Raw genomic sequence first — 14,327 nt, forward strand, 5'->3', positions numbered from 1 at the left:
GGACATTGAAACATTCTTAAGGACCTCCATATATACAGGAGTAAGTAAATCTCAAAATTATTTGCAAAATGTTTTCCCTTCTTTTGCGTAGAAGGAAATAAGTGCTCATACAGAGTATCTATTCTATGATGTTATTCAGCAGGTCCTTTTGTTCTAGGCTTCCATAATATTCCTCACCACACATACAGGTTTATTCTGGTAGTATAGATTTTTGTCTGATAGGTTGTATTCAAGAGTCTACTGTATCTGTAAAATGTGATGAAAATTTTGCAATTTGGCCAAGCAGACCTGAAATAGAACAGGTACATGGACATACAAACACACACACACACACACACGCACACACACCAATTTTACTGTATGTAAATTTAAAATATTTTTTATTTTATTTTTCATTGGCACATAATAATTGTACATATTTATGGGGTACAGTGTGATGTTTCAGTACATGTATACAATGTAAAATGACTACATTGGGATAATTAACACATCTAGATCCTCAAAGATTTAATATTTATTTTTGGTAAGAACATTCAAAATCCTCCCTTCTAGCTATTTTGAAATATACAATATATTACTATTAACTCTAGTCACCTGACTGTGCAGTGGAACACTAGAACTTATTCCTCCCATCTAACTGTAACTCCGTACCCATTGACCAGTCTCTCCTCATTCCCTCCTTCTCCCTACCCTCCCCAGCCTCTGGTAACCACTATTCCGCTTTCTACTTCTATGAGATCAACATTTTCTGGATTCTACAGATGAGTAAAATCAAGGAGTATTTGTCTTTCTGTGCCTGGCTTATTTCACTTAGCATAATGTTCTCCAAGCTTATCCATGTTGCTCAAATGAGAGGATTTCATTCTTTTTATGGCTGAATGGTATCCCATTGTGTAAATATGCCACATTTTCTTTATCCATTTATCTATTGATGGACACTTAGCCATATCATGGCCATTGTGAATCGTGCTGCCTCCATCTCAAAATTCTGCCTTTGATGTTTTACAAAGATACCATCCAGCCTAAAGGAAGAAATGATCTCTTCAAGTAAAATGGAAGGTGCAGGTATTTATAAAGTGGGATGGCTATGATGATGGGCTTCTACCTATTACTTATATTAAATGATGTGAAGTCTGAGCCAAAGACAAGTTCCTCTTGTTCCGTAGGTTCTTGGGTCTAAATTTATAGCATCAAGACTGAAGACCAGAAGTGACCCTCAAAGACGGCACAATCACCTAGTAGTCCATTCATTGTCCTGCCTTTAAGTAGCACCACACCCTAAGCCACTGTAGACCTAACTGCCTTAACTATCTCACAGAATTATTTAGAGAATCAAACAAGAAACACAATGGTTAAGAAAAATATTGAGCCCTTGGAACCAACCCAAATGCCCATCAATGATAGACTGGATAAAGAAAATGTGGCACATATACACCATGGAATACTATGCAGCCATAAAAAAGGATGAGTTCATGTCCTTTGCAGGGACATGGATGAAGCTGGAAACCATCATTTTCAGCAAACTAACACAAGAACAGAAAACCAAACACCACATGTTCTCACTCGTAAGTGGGAGTTGAACAATGAGAACACATGGACACAGGGAGGGGAACATCACACACCGGGGGCCTGTCGGAGGGATGGGGGCTAGGAGAGGGATAGCATTAGGAGAAATACCTAATGTAGATGACAGGTTGATGGGTGCAGCAAACCACCATGGCACATGTATACCTATGTAGTAAACCTGCACGTTCTGCACATGTACCCCAGAACTTAAAGTATAATCATAAAAAAAAGAGCTTCACAAATAAGAAGCATTCTTTTTATATGTGTGCATCCAAACTTACCGATCATTTCTATCCTAAAAAGTAAGAAACCCAAAGTTATAAAAGTTACCAGAACCTAGTATACTTTAATATTTAAAAGGATCCATTCAACACACAGTTGCCCTGGAGTCCTGTCTTCAACATTGCTTTCTTTCCTTTCCCCAAACCAGGCAAATTTATTAGATTCCTGATGAGATTACTGTTCAACTCCTACATCCTCCCTCTGCTCATCCCATCCCTGACTAACGTGTGACCTTTTTTGACTGAATTATTGAAAGCCATTAATGGTTTCATTGCTTCTGATTGCCAGCATTTGCCAATTGTGCCGTGGCATTTATCAAGCTCTTGTTAGGCTGGGCACGGATCACTTCCAGCATTGGTTTAAGCTCCACAAACTAAATTTCCTTAATTAGAATCAGCTCAGCTCCAATAGTCCAGGCTAATAAGCTACTAATGGATTTGCCATGGAGTCTGTAGCAAAAAGAAACAGAATTAGTTGATCTTTAGCAAAGTTAAACAGTATTGAAACTTACAGAAAAGGAAGTCATTTCTCTAGAGCCCTGATGAGATTTGAGGTGATCAGCCCCACTGGGGGTGCAGGGCACTACCCCAAGTAGTGTCCTCCTATGGAAGGGGGGTTGGGCTTGCAGGAAGCTGCTTTAACGCTGAGGGTCTCATGTCCCCTTCCCTTCACCTTTATCACCTGCTGTGTTCATGTCTAAGATGGCTTCTGATAAAGAAGAAAGGCATTTAGGTCAATGGGAAATTGTGGGGAAGTTGACTCCCCGAAGAAACCGCAAGCTGTTCCCTTCATTTAACTGCTCAAGTAGTTTCAGAGAGTTCCTGAAAAGAGGCTTGCCTTAGCAATCAGAAGATCTGGGTTCTTACTAGCTCTATGGACTTGGGTAAACCACTCTACCTCTTAACATTGGGCTCCAATTACATCTTCAGTGAAATAGGGATCATGAAATCTTACCTACTTCCAAGAACAAAGTTTGGTCCAGATGAATTCTGCCCAAGATCACCTCGACGACTAAACCAGGTGAGCCCCATCCATTTTACCATCCATGTCCTAATTCCCCTACTTTACCTCCTTCCTCATTTCAGACCAGGAAGATCTAAATCTTCCTTCCACAGTGGGTGAAGGAGTTTGGCTGCATCATGGCGGGAAGCATGGTTTTTCTGTGCAACCAGCAAAGCTCCTTCAGTTTTGAAAGGGAATTGGCCTCTGTGATTACAAAAAACAAAAACAAAACAGACAAACAAAAAGAAACTTAGCTTAAAATCTGCTCAGATTTGAATAGAAAAGTGGTGGGTAGAAAGAAGCGCAAGGTAAAAAAGGGAGAATGGATTGAATGTGCGTTTTCTTGACTCTTTCTTCCCACTGTCTGCCTCCTCCGTGGGTATCTCTCACTTACATTCCTGTCGCATCATCTAACTTGCCCCCAAAAACTACGTGCTCCTTTAACATTCATTCATTCTCATTCGATTAGCATTTGCTAAGAGCTTCTACTTGCTAAGCACTGGGCTTGGAATAAAGGTGGTGGGTAAATTGGGCCAATCCCTGCCCTAGGAAACTCACAAGTTAGTAGAGGAGTCAGTGGGTAAAGGGAGGATTAGGGGGAAACATGTCAGGGACGTCTCTGTAGTGCCTGCAAGGTGATGCAGGAGATCAAGACGGGAAATGGGAGTCCTGCAGAAAACGCTCATAGCAGAAGTAATGCCACGCCTTGTCTTGAAGGAGGAGCTGGGAGGATAAGGTGCACTCCCAGACACGCCCTGTGTCCCAGATGGCACTCACCCTCCTCTGTGCTTTGTTTCCTCACCGTTCCCCCCACCAGTCCGTGACCTCCTTGAGGGCAAGAATGGCCCTGTTCATCCTCATGTGCTCTGCACTTTGCACACTTCCAGGCACATTAGAGGCCTTCGATCCGAGGCTAGTGGATGGGTGGATGGATGAGTAAACAACAAATGAGCAAAACGGCTCTTTTGAAAAGTGCAGCCCCTAGATGATGGGTTGATTGATGGGTGCGGCACACCACCATGGCACACATATACCCATGTGGCAAACCTGCACATGCTGCACTCGTATCCCAAAACTTAAAGTAAAAAAGAAAAGAGAAAAGGGAAAGGAAAGGAAAGGAAAGGAGAGGAGAGGAGAGGAGAGGAGAGGAGAGGAGAGGGGAGGGGAGGGGAGGGGAGGGGAGAGGGGAGGGGAGGGGAGAGGGGAGGGGAGGGGAGGGGAGAGGGGAGGGGAGGGGGGAGGGGAGGGGAGGGGAGAGCAGGGCAGGGCAGGGCAGGGGAGGGGAGGGTAAAGGGCAAGCAGCCATTGAAGTAGGAAGAGGATGATAGAAAAACAACAGAAGCAAACCTCAGGACCCCAGGGTTTTCTGATTGCTTGATTGGGATGGAAGACTTGCTTGTGGCCACCCACTGAGGGCAGAAAGACTGAGGGGGTGGGAGCCTGGGGCCCTGGAGGAGTGGAGAGCTTGGGGCCATGGAAGGGTTGGAGCGCAGGGGCGGATGCCATTCACTGCACAGGAAGAACAAAGGGGTAAGAGGGGGTGACAGGTTGATCAAGGTTGTGCCAGTTTGGGTCCATCGCAGCAGGAGAAGAGGCAGGAGGCGGAGGAGCTCACCGGCTTCCCGGGGCAGTGGCCGTGCTACCCTCTGCTGGTGCAGGACAGATGGGGACTCCTTACTCATCACCTCTCCTGGTTAGCTGTGCCCTCCCACACTGGGGTTCTCAGACTCCCAAGTCATTTACCAGCCTTGGCTCCCAGCCCTTGTCCTTTGGGCACCTTGAAAATGTGCCTTGTCTAGAGAATCAGGTTGACAGGTGCTTTTCATCAAAATCCATTGCAAGGTGGCACCTGACAAGCTTTGAATGTTCTGAGTACGACAGTGTCGCCAGTCTCAGTGTCTTCAAAAGTTTGTCTTTGCGTCAGCTTGACTGGACAGAAGTTCTTGTGTTCTTATTTCCCTTACAGATAAATTCCTGTCCCATCTCCCTGTCGGCTGCCAGCCAGATGGAATCACTCTCTGCTGTCAGCTGGAACAGTTCCTGATAATAGGACGTTCCAGGAATGGGTTGTGTGTGTGTGTGTGTGTGTGTGTGTGTGTTATGGGATGCGTGTATGTATTGTGGGGTGTGTGTATGTGTGTTGTGGAGGGGTATTGTGTGGTGTGTGTGGTATGGCGTGTGATGTGGTTATGGTGTGGTGTGTGGTGATATGTGTGTTGTAGACTGTGTTGTGGGTGTGGTGAGGGGGTGTGTGTTGTCATGTGATGTGTGGTGTGGATAGGCGTGTGGTGATATGCATGCAGTGTGTGTGGTGTGTGTTGTATCTTGTGTGTGTTGCATGTCTTGTGTATATGTTGTGTGTTGTTTTGTGTATGTTGTGTGTGTCGTGTGGTGTGTGTTTCATGTGTGTCATGTGTGTTGTGTGTTGGTGTGTGTTGTGTGTCATGTATGTTGTATTGTGTCATGTGTGTTGGTGTGTGTTGTGTGTTTTTGTGTGTTGTCTGTATTGTGTTGTGTGCTTGTGTGTATGTGTGATGCTCTCTCATGCTAGTTCACTTTCCTCAAATCCCAGCTGGGCTCTGAGCACAGGGTCCAGGTGAAGCCTGACCAGGCCAGGTGACACAGCTTCCTTGTTTCTGTCCCTGTCTCTGGTCCACTGCAGCCTTAGGAACCGCAGTCTCTTCTTCTTCCCCAGCTGTGTGGTACGAGAAGTAGCTGTTCTTGTAACAGAGCTGGTCACCAAGGCGCCTTGGAGACCAGGGATGAGATGCAGACAGAAAGGGGGGTTTGGAGCACAGCCAGGGACCTGGGGGACCCAAAAAGGGAGTGAATAATTACTAGTCAGCCCAGTTATGTGATTTTCCTCTTCTCTGCTCTACTTAGTCCCGTGGAGCCCCTGGCAGAGCACCTAGTCAAGGCATCTGGAAAGGCTGAAGCCCTAAGAAGGAATTAGAAGTTCCAGATCAAGTCCAAGGTGGAAAGACGCTTCAACCCACAGGAGCCTAAGTGTGGCTGGGAAGACCAAGTGGCAATGGGGATTTTATCTTCCTGCAAAGTGTGTGCAATGGCCAAGATAAAATGCTGAGAACAGTTACCAGGCCTGTGAAAGCCGTGTGAGGGGTGCCCCGCGGAGCCAGCCCCATCTGACATGTGGGGAGGAAATCCAGGCCGGTCCTAGGAAAGCTGTGGGAAAGCTCCCGGCCTTCTGTGTGGGACTTTTCCTTCCCTGCCTCCATCTCACACCACTCTCCTTCCAGAACCAAGTACCTCCCTGATGCTCCCTGTTCCATCCAAGGAAAGCAATCTTGAGGCCCATTCCAACTGACTCGCAAATGGGTGGATCTTACCACCCATTTCTTTCCTTCTTAGGAAAGAAATCCTCTCTCATGGGCACTCGGAGGCAATGTGGTACATAGTGAGGAAGCCATTTCGGATAGGAGGTCCCTTTCCTTGCCCTCAAATCCAACTAAATTTTAGTTCTGTTGATGATCAATCAGAAGCTTTTAATATTTTATAAAACCCTTCTTTATTTCTTCATAAGTGAACTTCCTTTATGTATAAGGGAACTAGGGAAGCTGTTTCCTAACTCCTTCCTTCCCTGCTTCCCTCCTTCCTTCCTTCCCTCCTTTCTTTGTTTCTGAAACTTCTTTCCTTCCTTCCTTCCTCCTCTGCTTCCTTTCCTCCTTCCTTCCCTCCTCCCTTCCTTCTTTCCTTCCTTCTTTCCCTCCCTCCCTCCTTCCTTTCTTCCTTCCCTCCCTCCTCTCCCACCTTCCTTCCTTCCTCCTAATGTATTTTGTGCCCATTGTGGGCCAGCATCCTGATGGCTGGGCAGGTTCTCCAGGCCACCTCTCTCCACCTCCCCACCTAGGGAGCTCACACTGATTCATCGTACGTGATGTCTGGAGCCCTTTGGCCTTTGTGGCACTGTGCTATGTCCCAGGAGCGTGTTCATCCTCCCTCCTCACTGAGACAACTGATAGCATCTTACCCCATTCTGTCCCTGCAACCTCCTCACCACCATCACTTTTTACTCCAACTGATAACTTCCAAGTACTTTCTAGGCAGTCTGTGGTCAGTGGTACTAAGCCCATGTCATTCATGGCTTCTTTCACTGGTAGACATTTGCCCCTAGGAAGTTTCTGACCTGCACCTCCACAAATAGCTGCCCGTGCCATCCCTCCACCTAAGGGTTCATCCTCAAAGGGCAGACCCAGAGGAAATAAGACCCAGAGGAAGCATGCTTGGGGTCCTTTGGCAGACAAGTCCAAGGTCAAGACATGGGGGCTGTAAATGCAGATAGGAATCCACAGACTATCCCATGGGAGGAGCTGGCCAGTAGAAGGCCAAATGAAGCCCTGGTGGCCACAATTTGCTCCTGAATTCTTGGATGTGACACCAGAAGCCTAAGCAATAAAAGAATACACAAAGAAATTCTATGTCACCCAAATTTAAAATTTTTGTGCTTTAATAAACACTATCAACAAAGTGAAAAGATAGCCTACAGAATGGGTAAAAATATTTGCAAATTGTACATATGATAAAGAATTTATAATTCAATAATAAAAGGACACATAGCCCAATTTTTTAATGGGCAAAGGATCAGAATAGATATTTCCCTAAGGAAGGTGCACAAATGGTCAATAAGCACGTGCCATTTGAAAAGATGCTCAACATCATTAGTCTTTGGGAACTGCAAATCAAAACCACAATGAGCCACCACTTTATACTCACTAAGATGCCACTTATCCAAAGGTCAGCATGGCCATTCACTGCTGGTGGGGATGGAAAACAGTCAGGCAGTTCCTCTAGCAATTAAGTTATCCTGTGATCCAACAATCCCACACCTAGATATATATCCAAGAGAAATAAAAACACGTCCACACCAAAATCTGTACACAAATGTTTATAACAGCATTATTTGTACAGGACATACAACCTGTACGTCCATCAGCTGATGTATGGATAAACAAAATGTCATAGATCCATATCATGGAATATTATTCAGCCATGAAAAGCAATGACACACTAATACATACTTCAACATATACGAACCCCGAATGCTAAGCAAAAGACATCAATCACAGAAAGTCACTTAGTGTACAATTTCATTTATATGAAATATCCAGAATAAGTAAGTCCATGGAGACAGAAAGCAGACTGGTAGTTGGCAAGGGCGGGGAGGTTGAGGGGAATAGGGAGTAACTGCTCAGTTGAAAAAGGGTTTTCTTTGGGGGTGATGAAATGTTTTAGAAAGAGACGTAGGTGATCACAGCACACATTGTGAATGTACTAAGTGCCACTGAATTGTACACAAAAGACCACATATTACATGACTCCATTTCTATGAAATCTTCAGAATAGGCAAATCTCTTTTTCCCTATTCAGAAAGTAGACCAGGGGTTGCTTAGGGCTGAGAGGTTGGGGGATAATGTGGTGATAGCTGAATGGTACACATTTCTTTTTGAGATGATGAAAATATCCTAACATTGGCCAGATGCAGTGTCTCACGCCTGTAATGCCAGCACTTTGGGAGGCTGAGGCAGGCAGATCACCGGAGGTCAGGAGTTCGAGGCCAGCCTGGCCAATATGGTGAAACCCCATCTCTACTAAAAATACAAAAATTAGCCAGGCATGTTAGTGCCTGCCTGTAATCCCAGCTACTCAGGTGGCTGAGACAGGAGAATCGCTTGAACTCAGAGGCAGAGGTTGCAGTTAGCCAAGATTGTGCCACTGCACGCTGTCTCAAAAAAAAAAAAAGAAAAATATCCAAAAATCGGCTGTGGCAATGGTTGCACATATCTGTGGCTATAAATTACACATATTTATATTTTAATTAATTATGCATTTTAAGGATTAATTATATGGTATGTGAAATATATCTTAATAAAGCTGTTTTTAAAAACTGGGGGCCCAGGCCAGTTCCTAAAACATCTGAGTTCCTAAAAAGCCTTTTGGCTCTTCTGCCAATGGAGGCTTTGTAGTTTGTCCTCTATGCTGGAGCCTAGCCCACTGTGTCCTTTCTAACCTTTTTCCTCTTCTTTTCTCTTCTTCTGCTTCTTCTACCCTATCTCAAAAGCAATCTCCATTTCTAATGCCAATGCAATTGAGTAAAATGTGTTTCCTGAACTTCATGCCCATGGGCTCTCCCATTCTATTCCGAAACCTCAAGGTATTTTTCTAAATAAAGACAGCTTCTACCCTAAGAGGAATTCCAGCATTAGCTATGGAGATTTTTTCAACCCATTGGAATATTTTAGGGCAAAAAAGAATGACTGCAAGGCTGGGCACAGTGGCTTACGCCTGTAATCCCAGCACTGTGGGAGGCCGAGGCTGGTGGATCACCTGAGGTCAAGAGTTCGAGACCAATCTGGCCAACATGGTGAAACCCCATCTCTACTACAAATACAAAAAATTAACCGGGCATGGTGGTGGGCGCCTGTAATCCCAGCTACTCCAGAGGCTGAGGCAGGAGAATCACTTGAACCCTGGAGGTGGAGGTTGCAGTGAGCCAAGGTCATGCCATTACACTCCAGCCTGGGCAACACGAGTGAAACTCCATCTCAAAAAAAAAAAAAAAAAAAGACTGCATTTCAGCAACATGGCAGAGGAAAGTCCTACTAGAGAACATGTAGCCTACAGTGAGTATAGACAAGAGGATTAAAGGGTAGATCCATCAGCTCTTGGCAGCTGTTCAGTTAAGAGCTAGGAAAAAAGTGGAATCTAGGATTTCTCCCAATGTTTGGGCAACTAAGAGGCCAAAGTGGTGCCAGGAATTGAGTGAAGGATCACAGAAGTAACGGTAAATCTTCTTGGTGGAAGACACTGGGCTGCGTTTTGGAAACATGGAGTTTGACCTGCTTGTAGAACGTCGGAGCAGTGATATCTAGTCAGCAGTTGGATATGCAGGTGATGTGCACAGTTGAGTGGCCCCATATGGAGAACTGTCTGGGGTATAAATTTACACAAGGAGTCACTACCTAGAGAAAGAAGCTGCAGTTTAGTTGGAATTCTCCCTAGAAAATCTGTATGACAAGACAAGCTTGGCTGTGAGTAAAAGAATTAAGACTGAGAAGGATCTGCCAGAGAAGTTGGAGAACCAGAAGAGACCAGCACCCCAGAGCCAAGAGATCACTTGTAAGGGGCAACTGACAAGAGATTAAGTAAGGAAATATTTGGAGACAACAGACTGGAAAAACTATCATTCCATTCTCTTTATCTTTGAGATGGATAATATCTGCCCTGTAGGGTTGTAGGGAGGAGTGAATTAATGAATGAAAACACCCCCCTCAAAACTAGCCCCAGAGTCCCAAGGCACCGGCCAAGGCTACAACCAAAACACTTTGGTTCCTAGTTCAGTTCTGTCTTCACGACACGATGCCTTTTCCATTCAGGTATCTTGCCTGCAATGTAACAGCTACATAAAGAACTATTCATTTAACAAACTGTTATTAAATACCTATTACTTTCCACGCACCGTGATACAGAGATGAACAAGACACAGATCCTTCTCTGGTTGAGAAGCTATCACATCAGGTTCAAATCAGCCTAGTTCTGCTAACTCTGATGGGGGTCTGAGGGGTATTGTAATGACTCAGTGGCCAATTAGATGTTTTCAAACAGTTTATTGTGAGGCTCACACACATCAACAATTATGCAAATATATTCAATACACACAAGTAGTGATAAGAGAGAGGGGCAACAAACCATGGCAGTAAGTAGGTGGGGAGACCAGCACACTAACTGACCAGACAGGCAGGTCCAAATTTCCCTCCAAAATCAACAGAAGGCCTCAGAATTCTCAGGGGTAGAGTTTCTGCAGGCATCTTGGCCAGGGTCAGTCTCTTTGCTGTTTTCATGGCCTCCACAGGAGGGTCCATGGTCATTAACTCAGCCATGTTTTAGCTTCACTTTCCTGTCAGGTCTCCAGGGTGCCTGGCCACAGCAGGTGTCATCACCTCAGTCCACCACACATATGCTTGTCACTTTCAGGGGTCAGCAATTCACTGTGGGCCATGTCAACCAAACATTATCAGAGACAGGTCTCAATCAATTTAGAATGCTTATTTGGCCAAGGTTCAGGATGCACACCCGGGAGGCAGGTGCCTTTCTCCAAAGATGATGTTGAGGGATTCAAAATTTAAAGGGGAAAGGGCGGATGTTGGAGAAAGAGGAAGAAATTTTTTAAAGATGTGGGTAGATAAAAGACAGACGATTCCATTCACCAAATATACAATTTATATGTGAAAGAAGGGTAGAGTAACACTCATGTAGGCCTTCCTCTAGCTCAGCGAATCTGCATTTTTACATCAGAGGAGGCAGTCAGATGCACATTTGTCCCAGGTGAGCAGAGGGCTAAATTTGAGTTCCATCCTTTGTCCCAAACCTGTGAATATAAGCTATCATTGACATTGTCAAGGTAAAATTCAACTGAACGGTTTTTTGGGTAAAGATCTTGGGGTCCACAAGGCATTTCCTAGTGGGAAAACTGTGAGGGAAGCATGTAGCTTTTTTTTTATCTTCACCGCTATCTTATTTAGGAATACAATTGGAGGCACATTTGCCTGATGCAGTTCCCAGCTTGATTTTTCCCTTTGGCTTAGTGATTTTGGGTCCTGAGATTTATTTGCTTTTCACAGCTGAGTTACATGTCACAAGTGACTCCATTTTGAGACATTTAGGATCATAAAACATTATTATATATCATAAATGGAAAAAGAAAACCAACAATCACAGTGCAAGCTAGGGTGGAGGTGTGGCCAGGTATGAGTAACGCAAAAGTGAGACTGCTCATGAATTTGCTGGTGGAAGTAAACTCGGGGAAGGTTTAGCTGGGGTGTCCTAATGGAGAGGTGAAAGGCAAACATACCTGGGAGAAGACACAGTCCATTTAGGGATAATGAATTTGGAGCAGAGAGCCTTTAGGGGGAAATTTGGAGAAGGATTTTAGGGGGGTTGGTGCAGTGATTTTCAGCCTTGGCTACACATTACAATAACCTGTGTAGCTTTTAAGAAATCCTGATATCTGAGGGTGCACTCCAAACTTTTTAAATGAGATTCTGAGCTGGTAGGGGCCAGGGAGGAATATTTTTTAAGTCTCTCTAGATGATGATTTGAATGGGCAGCCAAGATTGAGAACTCATTAGTGGTTAGTGGATTTCACGGTGTGCTCCTGGACCAGCGGACGTGTGGCATGAACATGACACCATCCTGGAGCAGCAGAGCCCCCTGTGGATTCTATAAGTCATGGCCCAGAGTCACGGCTGGCAAGAGAAGCAGTGAGCAGTGGGCAGGAATGATTGGTTACCACAGGCACACACCCCAGCAGAAGCCCAGAAATATTTGGGGAGGCGGCCTATAAAAGACCCACTTTTCTCAGTTGGATGGGAGCTTATGGGAAGTGAGAATTTCATGTTAATTTTAATGGGAATCAATCTAAACTCCCCCAGCTGGTAAGCCTGAAATCTTTGATTATAATGATATAGAAATATAACTTTATTATAAAGTTTGCATCGTATTTGTCCTTTGTTCTCTGAGTGTCATGATCACATAACTGTAGGGTTGGCTCTCGTGAAGATTCTGTGCCGGCCATAACATCCACACTGGGCTGGTGCTGGCAGGTACCTCTCGGGCTCAGCCGCATGGGAATTGTTGTCCAGTGCTATGTCACGCTTACCAGGAGGCCAAGCAGCTGCTGCTGCTACTGCATAATTATTTCCTCCTGTCTTTATCCCCAAAATTCTATTCTGTGGGCCTTAGGTTGCATTCTCATATATTCCCATTGAAGAGTATAGATTGGCATAATCCATGGGGGAGATTTGGCAATAGTTTTCAAAATTATAAAAAGTACAGATGCTTTGATCCAGCCATTCCTCTCCTAGGAACTTATCCTACAGATATACATATGCCGAAGTTTACTTGTAATTGCAAAGGATTGGAAACATCTCAAATGACCATCAACATGGGACTGCTTTAATTAATTATGAGACATCTTAAGTTGGAGTATGAAAGATTCAGGAAGTGTTTTTTATCATTGTGGTAAAAGGGGAGGCAAAAGAATATACACTTATATATACATATTATATACATGTTATTTTTTAGTGTCTCCAGAAGGAAATACAAGAAATGTGTAAGTTTGGTTTCCTCCCAAGACAGAATTAGATGGCCAGGGGACAAGGGTGGAAGGTAGATTTTTCACAGTGTGCCTTTGTATACTTCTCATATTTTTAAACATACAGATGAGTTACTTATTCAAGTAAATAATTTTAGATTGCATATTAGCTCTGTTAATGATACAACAAGTAACACATCTTTAAGTTTACCAAACTTTCACAATACTTTTCCTTGCCTTCTTCTCTGGAAGGAAGAATTAAATATAGAAGCACTTGTATAGAGAGGAGAGTAGTTAATGGTTACCAAAGGCTATGAAGAGGTGGGGATTAAAGAGAGATTGGTTAATGGGTACAGAAATACAGGGGTGGGGATTAAACAGAGATTGGTTAATGGGCACAGAAATACAGTTAAATGGATCTAGAACTAGAAATACCATTTGACCCAGCCATCCCATTACTGGGTATATACCCAAAGGATTATAAATCATGCTGCTATAAAGACACATGCACACGTATGTTTATTGCAGCACTATTCACAATAGCAAAGACTTGGAACCAAGCCAACTGTCCAACAACAATAGACTGGATTAAGAAAATGTGGCACATATACACCATGGAATACTATGCAGCCATAAAAAATGAAGAGTTCATGTCCTTTGTAGGGACATGGATGAAACTGGAAACCATCATTCTCAGCAAACTATCACAAGGACAAAAAAACAAACACCGCATGTTCTCACTCATAGGTGGGAATTGAACAATGAGAACACATGGACACAGGAAGGGGAACATCACACTCTGGGGACTGTTGTGGGGTGGGGGGAGCAGGGAGGGATAGCTTTAGGAGATATACCTAATGCGAAGTGACGAGTTAATGGGTGCAGCACAGCAACATGGCACATGTATACATATGTAACAAACCTGCACATTGTTCACGTGTACCCTAAAACTTAAAGTATAATAATAATAAAATTAAAACAAAAAAAGAAATACAGTTAAATAGAAGGAATAAAGTCTAGTGTTCTATAACATGGTAGGATGACTACAGTTAACCACAACTTACAGTATATTTCCAAGTAGCCAGAAGAAAAGATTCTACATGTTCCCAACACAAAGAAATGATACATGCTTGAGGTGATGGATATCCTAAATACTATGATTTGATCATTGCACAGTGTATGCATGTATCGAAACTCCATTGCTACTTACTGGTACATATTGCATGTACCCCAATTATTAGGCATCAGTAAAAACAGATAACAAATATTAAGAGAAAGGAATTTGAGACAAGAAGACAGCAGCATTGCTCCAAGTAAATGATGAACTTCTTTCCCGCTGGAAATGGATCAGTCCTCCTCCAATTCCCAA

The 14,327-nt window shown here is 43.9% G+C and overlaps 1 protein-coding gene across 2 annotated transcripts in view; it reads right to left on the reverse strand.

The window, feature by feature from the left end:
- Window positions 1-14,327, reverse strand: part of LOC100988315 (aldo-keto reductase family 1 member C15-like) — a 104,629-nt gene that overhangs the window by 61,130 nt on the left and 29,172 nt on the right. The window lies entirely within an intron of this gene.

The sequence above is a fragment of the Pan paniscus genome, chromosome 8, assembly GCF_029289425.2.
Source record: "Pan paniscus chromosome 8, NHGRI_mPanPan1-v2.0_pri, whole genome shotgun sequence".
Classification (NCBI taxonomy): domain Eukaryota; kingdom Metazoa; phylum Chordata; class Mammalia; order Primates; family Hominidae; genus Pan; species Pan paniscus.